The sequence below is a fragment of the Coptis chinensis genome, chromosome 4 (assembly GCF_015680905.1).
Source record: "Coptis chinensis isolate HL-2020 chromosome 4, ASM1568090v1, whole genome shotgun sequence".
In the NCBI taxonomy this organism is placed as follows: Eukaryota; Viridiplantae; Streptophyta; class Magnoliopsida; order Ranunculales; family Ranunculaceae; genus Coptis; species Coptis chinensis.
The window spans coordinates 56,696,074-56,705,879 of NC_141459.1; the positions used below are offsets into that span (position 1 = coordinate 56,696,074).

The window sequence follows — 9,806 nt, forward strand, 5'->3', positions numbered from 1 at the left end:
TATGCAAACACTATCACTACTAAAAAAAAATGGCTTGTTGTGTCGGTTGTTAAAAACCGATTGTGACGGTTCTACCCAAAAGTGACACAACAGAGTCTATTGTGTCGGTTTTGTTTAGAGAAGGGTTTATTGTGTCGGTTTTCAGATGTGCGACACAAGATAATTTGTTGTTGTGTCACTTTTAAGTTGGACGACACAAAATAAAGGAGTTGTTGTGTCGCTTCTTTCTTTTTCTCGTGTGAAGTTCACAAATTTTCAGCAAACCGACACATCAAATAAAAGCGCTTATGGGCTAAGGCCCAAATAAACTGAAGAGCATATTTTCTCTCGCATGGATTGTCTGTCTTTTCTCTGTTATAAAAAAGATTGAAATGTTAGACTGTTGAGCTTTCAAAATCAATCATGCACAATTTAGGATGTACAGAGCAAATTCCTAAGTTTGTAGTATTGTAGACCATATAAATGTAAAAATATTACGAAGGTTTGTTATAGTTATGAAGTTTATAATACCATTATCGCAAGGCATGATGATAATCAAATTGGGTTGTTCCTTGTGTTTGTAGTACTATGGAATTATGACCCTCATCTCATCCTCTTACTAGCTTGGGTTTTCAAAGAACTGGGGAGAAGGTATCACCAAGATCGGGTTCTACTATTACGGTCAGTCTATCGTGTGTCCTCTACTTAAAGCATTCTCATGTAATAATTGTCATAATCCTACCATTTTTTTCACTGTCGAATTAATAATCTTTCGATATTGTTTTTTTATTTTTTTTGTTGCGTCTGTTTTATGTATTGTGAGTGAATTATGATTAGATCAATGCTTCAAAAAAATGGCATCTTTTCTTTGTTACAAAAAGAAAAAAACCCGATCTCCTCCCTCCTTTCTCTCTCCTCTCTTTGATCCTTCCGTTTGTTTCTCCTTCAATTTTCTTTTGAGAATTGTAGTAGCCAACACTGTTGTCTCTCCCATTGATCTAGACATTTGGGTGTGTTAAGTGCGAACAATTCGATTTTCGCCAACTTGGTACTTTGGTAGTGGATTATAGGAAGAAAAATGGTGTTGGAGTGTCGAGTTTTTTGGGATTGAAGTTACTGAAGTTCGGAATTGAATGTGTTTCATGAGACTATTGAGTCGATGTTTGAAGATGATGTTATGAGATGGGTGAGGAAAATAAGGGTTTCGTGTTGCATTGATGTGCTAGAGGTGATGGTTTTGCTATATATGATTTGTATGCATGTTTAAGTTGCTGATTTTGGTAAATGATATTAACTTGTGACTGTTATGAGTATAGAGTGTATAAGGTAGATAAGAAATTTTGAACCGTAGCATTATGTTTTTCCTCTTTCGAATTTCGATTCAATTTTAGGTGTTTAGTGTTTAGTGTTTAGTGTTAACAATGTGAGATTTAATTTTAGGCATAATATATATAGATTTCCCTCTTTTGATCTCTTCCCCACTCTCAATACGAATGCAATGGATGTGACATATAGTACCCCTTTGTTCATTTCTTGTTCTAACCATATTAAATTAAAGATGTTTGTGAACTAATGAAATGGCTACATGCCATGAGGTTAAAATGAAGTGAAACAAAGTATAACTATGCTAACTACGACTAATGCCATTTTCAGATCTTGAGTGGTTATAGACTTACTTTTGGGCCTTTTGTTTACAGTGCATTAGCACCCTATGTTAGTGTGATTGTAGGTATGACACTAAGGCTATTAGAATGGTGAATTGTCATGCTTGATATTATCTATCCGTATGTTCTTGAGCTTTGGGGTTTTTTCTTCGAATTAGTGCATGTTTAGTTTAGAATTACCTGTAACACTTCTGTTTTTTTCAAATCCTTTATCCACATTTGTTTATGAATTTTTAATTCATATGGCTTATTGGTGTTAGTTAAACATCAAAGTTTAGTTTTGTAAGCTTGGGAGTAAATAGCTACAGCTCATGAAATCAACACTCGGGAGCTCGGTGTTGATTGTAAGATTTGAGAATTTGCTATTTAGGTGAGTAACCTCATTTACTTAAGTTTATATACTGTTTGAGCTTGTTTAAAATCATATTGATTTTGTTGTTTTGCTGTGAATTCAAATTGAATGAGAGTTATGATGGCTTGGTGTTAAAATATAAATGGTACAAAATCTGTAAATTTTCTGTTTCTGTTTCCGTCTCTGTCTTTGATATTACTTATAAAATCAAAATTTTGTTATTTTTTATTGAATTTAACTCTGAATGAAAGTTATGTTAGTCATCTATCTAACATAGTAAGCCCCAACCTATTTGGATGTGTTGATAGAAAGTTATGGTCTCCACAATTTAGGTAGTTAGAGTTTTCTAATAGCAGAAATCAGGTTCTGCCCCAGTTTTGGAACCATGTTTTCTTATAGTTAGGTTGTGATTCAAACCCTTATCAAAACATGAAAAAGTAAGGGTTACGAGTCTTCTTTCCATCCCAATTGGCCTCGGTTGCATTCCATGGTATGTGGAGATGGTTCCGGTATCTAAAAGTTTGGATGACAGAAAACAATGTCAGAAATCAGCTTATGTGCACTGTGTTTGAGCCTATTTTTAGCATATTTAGAATGAGATTGAGAAATTTTGTAAAACATAATTAAGTAAGGTCTGTGTGTTATCTTTACAATGCCTCGTTGCTTTTGGATACCTGTGGAAAGAGTTGTGTCATTCGGAAGATAGTGCGTCAGGATTTTAGTTTTTTGAAATCAGGATTTTTTACCGTTTTCAACTTAAGTTTTCTTCTTGATGGGATGAGGTTGGGACTTCGAGTTCTACATGAAAAAGTAAGTCTACATACCCTAGTTTCTAAATATTTAAGTTGCATGTCAAGTTCCTAAATAATTAAGTTGAGGTTGGAAAGCTATGGGTTTCCAAGGTGGACATGGATAATGAACTTGGTGATTAGAACCACCTAAATTTATCTAAATTAGTATAGTACACCATAATTAACATGAGCTTTTAAATTGGACCAGCATTTTTTCTACCATTAAATACCCTTGATAAAATATTCAAACAAATTATTCAATGCTTTTAAAAAAGACTATTTGGTCATTTCAGTTTTTATTACCATTTATACCCTTAACTTAACATAGAAAAAAAAGAGTGTTTGTGTAAATTCAAGTCGAAAACCAAATGCACGCAATATATGAATTATATGTCTGTATTAATTATTCATAAATTAGACTTTAATTACCATAAATAAATGCACTGCTCCTTTCCCCTTCGTCTCCCCTATTTTGGTAAACAATAAAAAATAAAAATAAAATTGCAACAAAAGTCAAGTTTCTCACTCCAATCTCATCGTTTCTATTCAGATATTGACTCTGGGGCTGTTCAAGATCTTAACTTTGTGGTGATTAAGCATGTTTATTTGTTAATATTAGTGTGTGAGCTCATTGTAGATTGTGTTTTGACATAATTATTTTAAGTAAAATGATTTGTAAGTATAATGATTTCATTTTGATTCATTTGCTTTCATTGTCTTTTGACTTTTTGTGAGGCTTATGAGTTAAGCTTTCCCCTTATTGTAGTAAAAACTATTCGATTTTAGTTAAGCTTGATGAACATGTATTACTTTGTGTGTATAGATCTTGCATTTTAAAACTATTAAGAATCTAACTGATCAATTTAGACTTCTGAGGTTTTGAATTTATTTTTTCTTTGTGATTGTAGCATGGTGTTGGGCATGTGGGTGACCCTTTTCATTGTCGTCTTAGTGAAAGAGATGAAATGAAGGATCATTTCCAAAGCCCTCATTCAGTCCTTGGCCCAAAGAATGGAATGTTGTATAAGGTACATCATCTATTTCCTTGGTTTAATGAAGTGGTTATGTCTGGTTGGGGTGGTGGTGGGTTAATAAGGAATGAAAAAAAAGGTGCTTCATGGTCTGCCTTTGTGAAAGAAATGCAAGGACGTCTAACCTTTAGGTAGTTCCACTTAGGATATCTTCTATCCTTGAATTCCCAATTAAAGCGCACATACATTTTTATTCGTTGCATACTATTGATTGGCAGAGAAATGTTTTTAGAGAAATGTTTTCAACAACTGTAAAATGTTGATTCTCTGTGGCTGTAATTATATAGCATGTTCATCTCCATAAGCTGTTGCATCATCTCTCTATCCATCTATTGTAAAGGGTATTCTTTCCAAAATTTAACCACTGATGGTTTTTTTCCCTGGCTTCTTTATTTTGTTCATGTGTTCACTCTTTACCTGATATTCCCTTTCTCTCTTATTTAGCCTGAATCTTCTCTGCCCTTGCACAATCCTGCAATGGAGGGGGATACGAAGTGGGACCCTATAGGATCGAAAATGTCAGATGAGGTGTATCAGTTTTATGGCCACATGAAGCATCTTGAAGACCAACAGATCTCTAATGCATCAGTTGTTTCTGCTCTTCAAATAGAGCTGGAGTAGGCTCGGGGACGCATTGATGACCTTGAGATTGAGCGTCGATCATCAAAGAAGAAACTTGAACACTTTTTGGGTAAGACGGCTGAGGAAAAGGTTGTTTGGTGGAGTAGAGAACATGATAAGGTCCTGGTAATTATTGATGATGCCAATAGTCAATTGAAAAGAGAAAAGAAAAATCGACATAGGATGGAAATTCTTGGTTCCAATTACACAACAAGAAAAGAGGAAGAAATTGATCAATCAATCCATCTCGCACAAACCAATTTCAGCTGAGTAAGAAGAAACATCTTGCACTCTATCAAAGAAACTTTTTTTATGGGTAGGCCAATTTCTCCACTCTCTTTCTCTATGCGAAATTGTGGCATGATATTTGATTCTAATCGTCTTTTTTGGTTGGTATGTTCTGCTATTGGGGTTTTTTTTTTCTTTCAGCACCCTGATTTTATTTTGTGATTTTTGATGTATTTGCAACAAAATTATTGCGCGCTTTTGCAACTTCGAATGCTACTCTAATGTTTCAGCTATTTGTTATTCTCACTTTGACTATGAATTCATTGAAGCATTGATTGGATGCTCCAATCATTTTAATTAAAAAAAATTAATTCACTTTTGTTTTTTCCCTGGCTCCATTATCCTTTGTGGGAATGTTTGCTGCACTCCTACAGATCGGCATCTTCTACTTTACATAATGTTATATCTTCTTCTGTCATTTATTTTCTGATGCTGTGCTTTATTTGATTGGTAATATTCCGAATATGCCCTGTAATTGTTCATGTTAATCATGTGTCGGTACGCACTTAGGGAAGTACTGCTTACAAAGGTGTTTTAGATAATGTTTTTAAGATTATCATAAATATTTAATTTTATTTCATAAGCGTTAGAAACCTTTGTACTATGTAGTTCTATATTTGGCAAAAACTCCTCAGAGGGGTTCTTTAAACTATGTACGCACTATTTAAGCGATGCTATCTTTTGTAAAATGTGATAGACTGCTAATCGTTTGTGAGCGGGAATTATCAAATAGTGAACTTTTGGGTTGAGTCTTGAGTCCTATATAACCTAATTTTCTTAATTGATAGTTGGCAATGTATAAAATAGTGTATATTCTATCCATATCTAATCAGATTTTGATTTTGAGTTTGAGGATCACTTTATTTTGTAGGTAAAATCTTCTATGCTTAACTATAATGTGCCGATGCTAACATACAATAAGTGTCTTTATCTCAAAAATGAAAACTATACGTTTGGTTTGTATTTGCTACAAAGGAGGAATAAGCGTGTTTATTGGTGTTTCATTTTTTTTTGGTTCTATATTTTAAACCTCTATTCCGTTAATGCACAAGGTTATAGCTCTCCCTTGATTTAGCTATTGCAAGCTTCTATCAATAAAGTGTTACCTGTGTGGGTTGTCACTCTACTGATTGAGAAACCGTTGGGACCTTGAAATTCATCAGCAAAGGTTGGATCATATTCATTGCGGCCAATGCTCAGGTATGAGTATTTTCAGATTGATACTTGCCATCTACTTCTCAATGGAACTAACACTCAAGTAACATGATTTCGAGCTCATAAAAACACTTGATGAAGGAACTGGTTATGTTTTATTTTCTCAACAAGTTTTTAAAAAATCTCTACAGTTGGTACTGCTATATCCTTATGCTATTACTGACGATGTTATATCAAATTTATGTCCTTTTTTATCTTATGTTATTCCATTTGCTATATTAAATTTTATTCTCTTTTTTGCTCAGTATTTGCTTAATTTATTTGCGATTAGGTGAATTTTTTTGTTTGCTCTTTTCATATATTCTTACTTGCTTCGCTTTTCTATGATAATGTATCTTCAGTAAAGCTTACTCTGTGTGTGTATCCTCATGCACATGTGGTTGTGTACATGAGTCGATTAGGGCATGTCTTACTGTTGATAGAACATATCTACAAGTTAGGTTTGACCTTAGAAGGAAAAAAAAAAAAAAAAAACTATTACTATTTTGATATAGGCTGATGCTTTTAAAGTTTGTTATGTGGAATTAGTTTATTATTTGGTTAACATTCACTATTTCATTTGCACTTCTTAACTTATGTAGTTAGCTGAATGGTTAGCTGAATCTGATAGTTCTAATTACATTTTTTTGCAGATATGAAGGTGGATCTGCAGTGCCTAGAAAAGTGATTTCCTAAGGTGGTCTTCAAAAACTTTCACTGTTGAAGTATATTCCCTTCCCAAGGCGTGCCATTATAACTGAATCGGTGATTTCCTTCCCAAACAGCAAAAACCATAAGCAGCAGACTGCAAGCCATACATAGCAGACATTAGGCTTCCACCAGAGCTTGATAAAGAGTCAAAGACTCCTTCGCAGGTAATCCAATAAGCGTATACGTACACATCAAATAAAATATTACTTTGAGTATCAAAAGAGGTGATGTTTTAGATGAGGATGGGAATAAACTGGTCGAAATTACTTATATAACTGAGGAAGTCGTCGATTGAGTAAGCTTTCAAGTTATAAAATTTGGCTATATGTCCGCTTGTATAAAGAATAACCAAATATACAACTAAAATGCGTTAACTGTTTAAAATTTGGCAAAAAGTTAAAACAGTTAACGCATTATTGAATAGCCAAATATATACATAATAACCATTATTGAGATTGCTGTGAAATTTAATCTCTCTCCTTTTCTTTCTAACTTAATAATTGAAGCAATTCGAAAACAAGAAAGCAAGCGCAGAGAACAGGTTCCTAGGCAACAACAGGTACCATAACACTCTAATTTTATTTTGTCTCATATATTAAAGGCATGGTTTTTCTTTTCATCTCTTGCATTCGATATTCTTTGATATTTTAGGGCCTTGATATGCATTTCATTCTTATCTTGGTGAAACTTGAATAGAAATTTGGTTTCAATTTCATAATCTTGACAAGGCTCAAAATAATGTAAAGCCTGCCAACTGGTCCACCCTTCGCACAGTTCCACAAGAAGCATTGGAACAAGTTTTACAACGGGAAGGACAAAGTACAGGATAAAACGAAATTCACAAAAGGCACGAGTTTTTTGTAAAGGAAAATTAGGTAATAATGAGATGGGTCATTTTTTAGTGACTCGAGTTGAATTGTCGATTCACTGATTGAATTAAGTTGAGAAGAGCTTAAAGCTTACTCATTTTCTGTATCTTTGTAATTTTGCTTTTAGTCAATATAGTTGTTAGTAGTGTTAAAACTATTGTGATCTATTCCAATATTTTGAAAAATGAGTATAAAGGCTGCTTATTATTTGTTATTGGACCTGTAAGTCCCTGTATGGCAAGACATGCAAGTAGTTAAATGATACCAAGATTCTACTCTTAGTGTGGTGCTGTTTATATGTGGCAGGTTTTGGGAGCAGCAGTCATGGCGATCAACTCAAAATGGATATGGGGTAACTCAAAGATGATGTGCATCACCTGGGATTCATATGGTGGAGTCTATGGGATTCAATGAATGTGTCACTGCTGCTGCCACCAGAAGCCGAAAGTTATCAAAGGGAATAAAATGCTTTAAGTTAGAATCTCTAAATGTTGATATTTGTGCTTTCCTTTCTCTTAGGTAGTATTTCAAAATGTTTTTTTTAGGGGTGAATTCTGTAAATTGGTCATTGTGTGAGATTTTTTTTATGGGAATGCTACAAGTATTATATATTTCTTTTTGGGGTATATGTAGAAGTTCTACATATAGAGATCGAGTCTGATTACACTACAAAGTAGAAGATCTATTTGTAATGTGAGAACCATATTACATGCCATCTATGTTACAATTGCTTTTTTCTTCAAACTTTTCGAGAAATTGTTTTGTCCTAAATGTCAAACCATTTAGGCAAGATCAGCCAAGTATCCCCTATATGGCAATTCATGCTCCAAACACAATAAATATCTCATTCCAACAGAAAACGAGGGGTGGTCAACCCAATTGTTTAATTTAATTCACTAGGTTCCTTTGTATCTTGGTCTCTACGAGTTTCTTGAAAAGCGACGATGGTCTGTAATTGCATTCTTTTCTTTTTGCTATTACATCTTCTACTTTAACTTATTTGATATATCATTTTCCCATGGTTTGTTGAGAAGAGATGGTTGCATCTTGCACTTTTCATCCATGTACTATAAAAAAATCATGATATTCTTTTCTCTTAATTTAGATGTTGAGTTAGTTAACTCATAAATTTATGTTGGAGGAAACTTAGATTGTTAATGGAGTAGCAGAGGGGTGTAAAGTGGCTGAAGGGCCAAAAGTACACTGTATTATTTTCGTTTACCTGCCCCCCTACATGAGTTGGATGGAAGGGATCAACCAATTCATATATGCTTTTCGTGAAGGGGAGAATTTTTCAGTGAGATGTTAGTTTTCTTAACATATTCATATATGCTTTTGGTTACAATTATGATATGTATTTTTTTCCCCTCACACCAATTTTTGGCTCATACTAGCATACATAAATGCATCCTAGCAGATACCACCTAATAGACCAGACCATTTTAGATGTTTCATCTTATATGGTGATTGGTGTTTTATGAAATCATTTAAGCTTAAGTTATTTCTATCACTAACAATATTTATTTGGTTAAGTGAGAACTTATTGACATAATCACAGAGATGCAATTTGGTTAGTACGTACCTGTCAGTGCAATTTGGACAGTTCTATTTTGACACCTAATTGTTATTGTAATCTTATCAGGATTTTGTTATATGTAAGAACTTCAGTTGCTATTCCTAATCATTTGAATTCTCCTCTATCAAGGACAAAGGAGGTATTTTTTTTGTTGCCAAAATATAGAGATCGAGTCTGATCACACTTTTATTAAAATGAGTCATTTTACAGTTTTACCATCCGTGATTAATTGCTTGATTAAGACGGAACCACAGAGGAAGATGATGTAAAATGCTGGACCACGAGAAAAAGACAGTAGTGATTATCGTTGAGGAAGGGTCAATTCATGGTCATTTCAAACAACCTAAGAGTGGTTATGTATAATTTTGGTTCAGTCTAGCAATTATTCATGTTCATCATACATATTTAAAGAACCTCCAATTTTCAAGAAACTGTTAACTTACCTAATTGTGTTTGCATTTTGGGCGATGTTCCATGGTGGTCGTCGGGCATTATACGCACCATTCATGGTATGTTCTCAGACACTTCTCCTTTCTTGATTTTTTCCCATTTGGTTAAAGTACACTTGATTTTAATGCATGTTGCATTCCACATGTGTTAATAATAGCTATCTATTTGGTTAAAGGAACCTATTACCAAAAAGTTCTTTGTACGTTTACAATCACAACACCTAAGTAGAAGAAGAATGTTAGTTTGAATTTTCATAAATCGTAATGAATTTGTGTATAAT

At 33.7% G+C, this 9,806-nt stretch overlaps 1 long non-coding RNA gene across 10 annotated transcripts; it reads left to right on the forward strand.

Moving 5' to 3' along the window:
* Positions 1–286: 286 nt before the first annotated feature.
* LOC147504103 (uncharacterized) lies at positions 287–8,256 on the forward strand. Of its 10 annotated transcripts, none has more exons than XR_015192962.1 (9): positions 291–481; positions 564–660; positions 1,904–2,013; positions 3,695–3,814; positions 4,262–5,926; positions 6,574–6,617; positions 6,706–6,795; positions 7,138–7,190; positions 7,807–8,256. It is a non-coding gene; the product is annotated as an uncharacterized LOC147504103 (long non-coding RNA). The 10 variants fall into 10 exon arrangements; XR_015192965.1 differs by adding an exon at positions 7,360–7,506 and having other exon boundaries at positions 296–2,013; positions 4,262–4,754; positions 5,779–5,926; XR_015192966.1 differs by adding an exon at positions 7,328–7,506 and having other exon boundaries at positions 289–2,013.
* Positions 8,257–9,806: the final 1,550 nt, after the last annotated feature.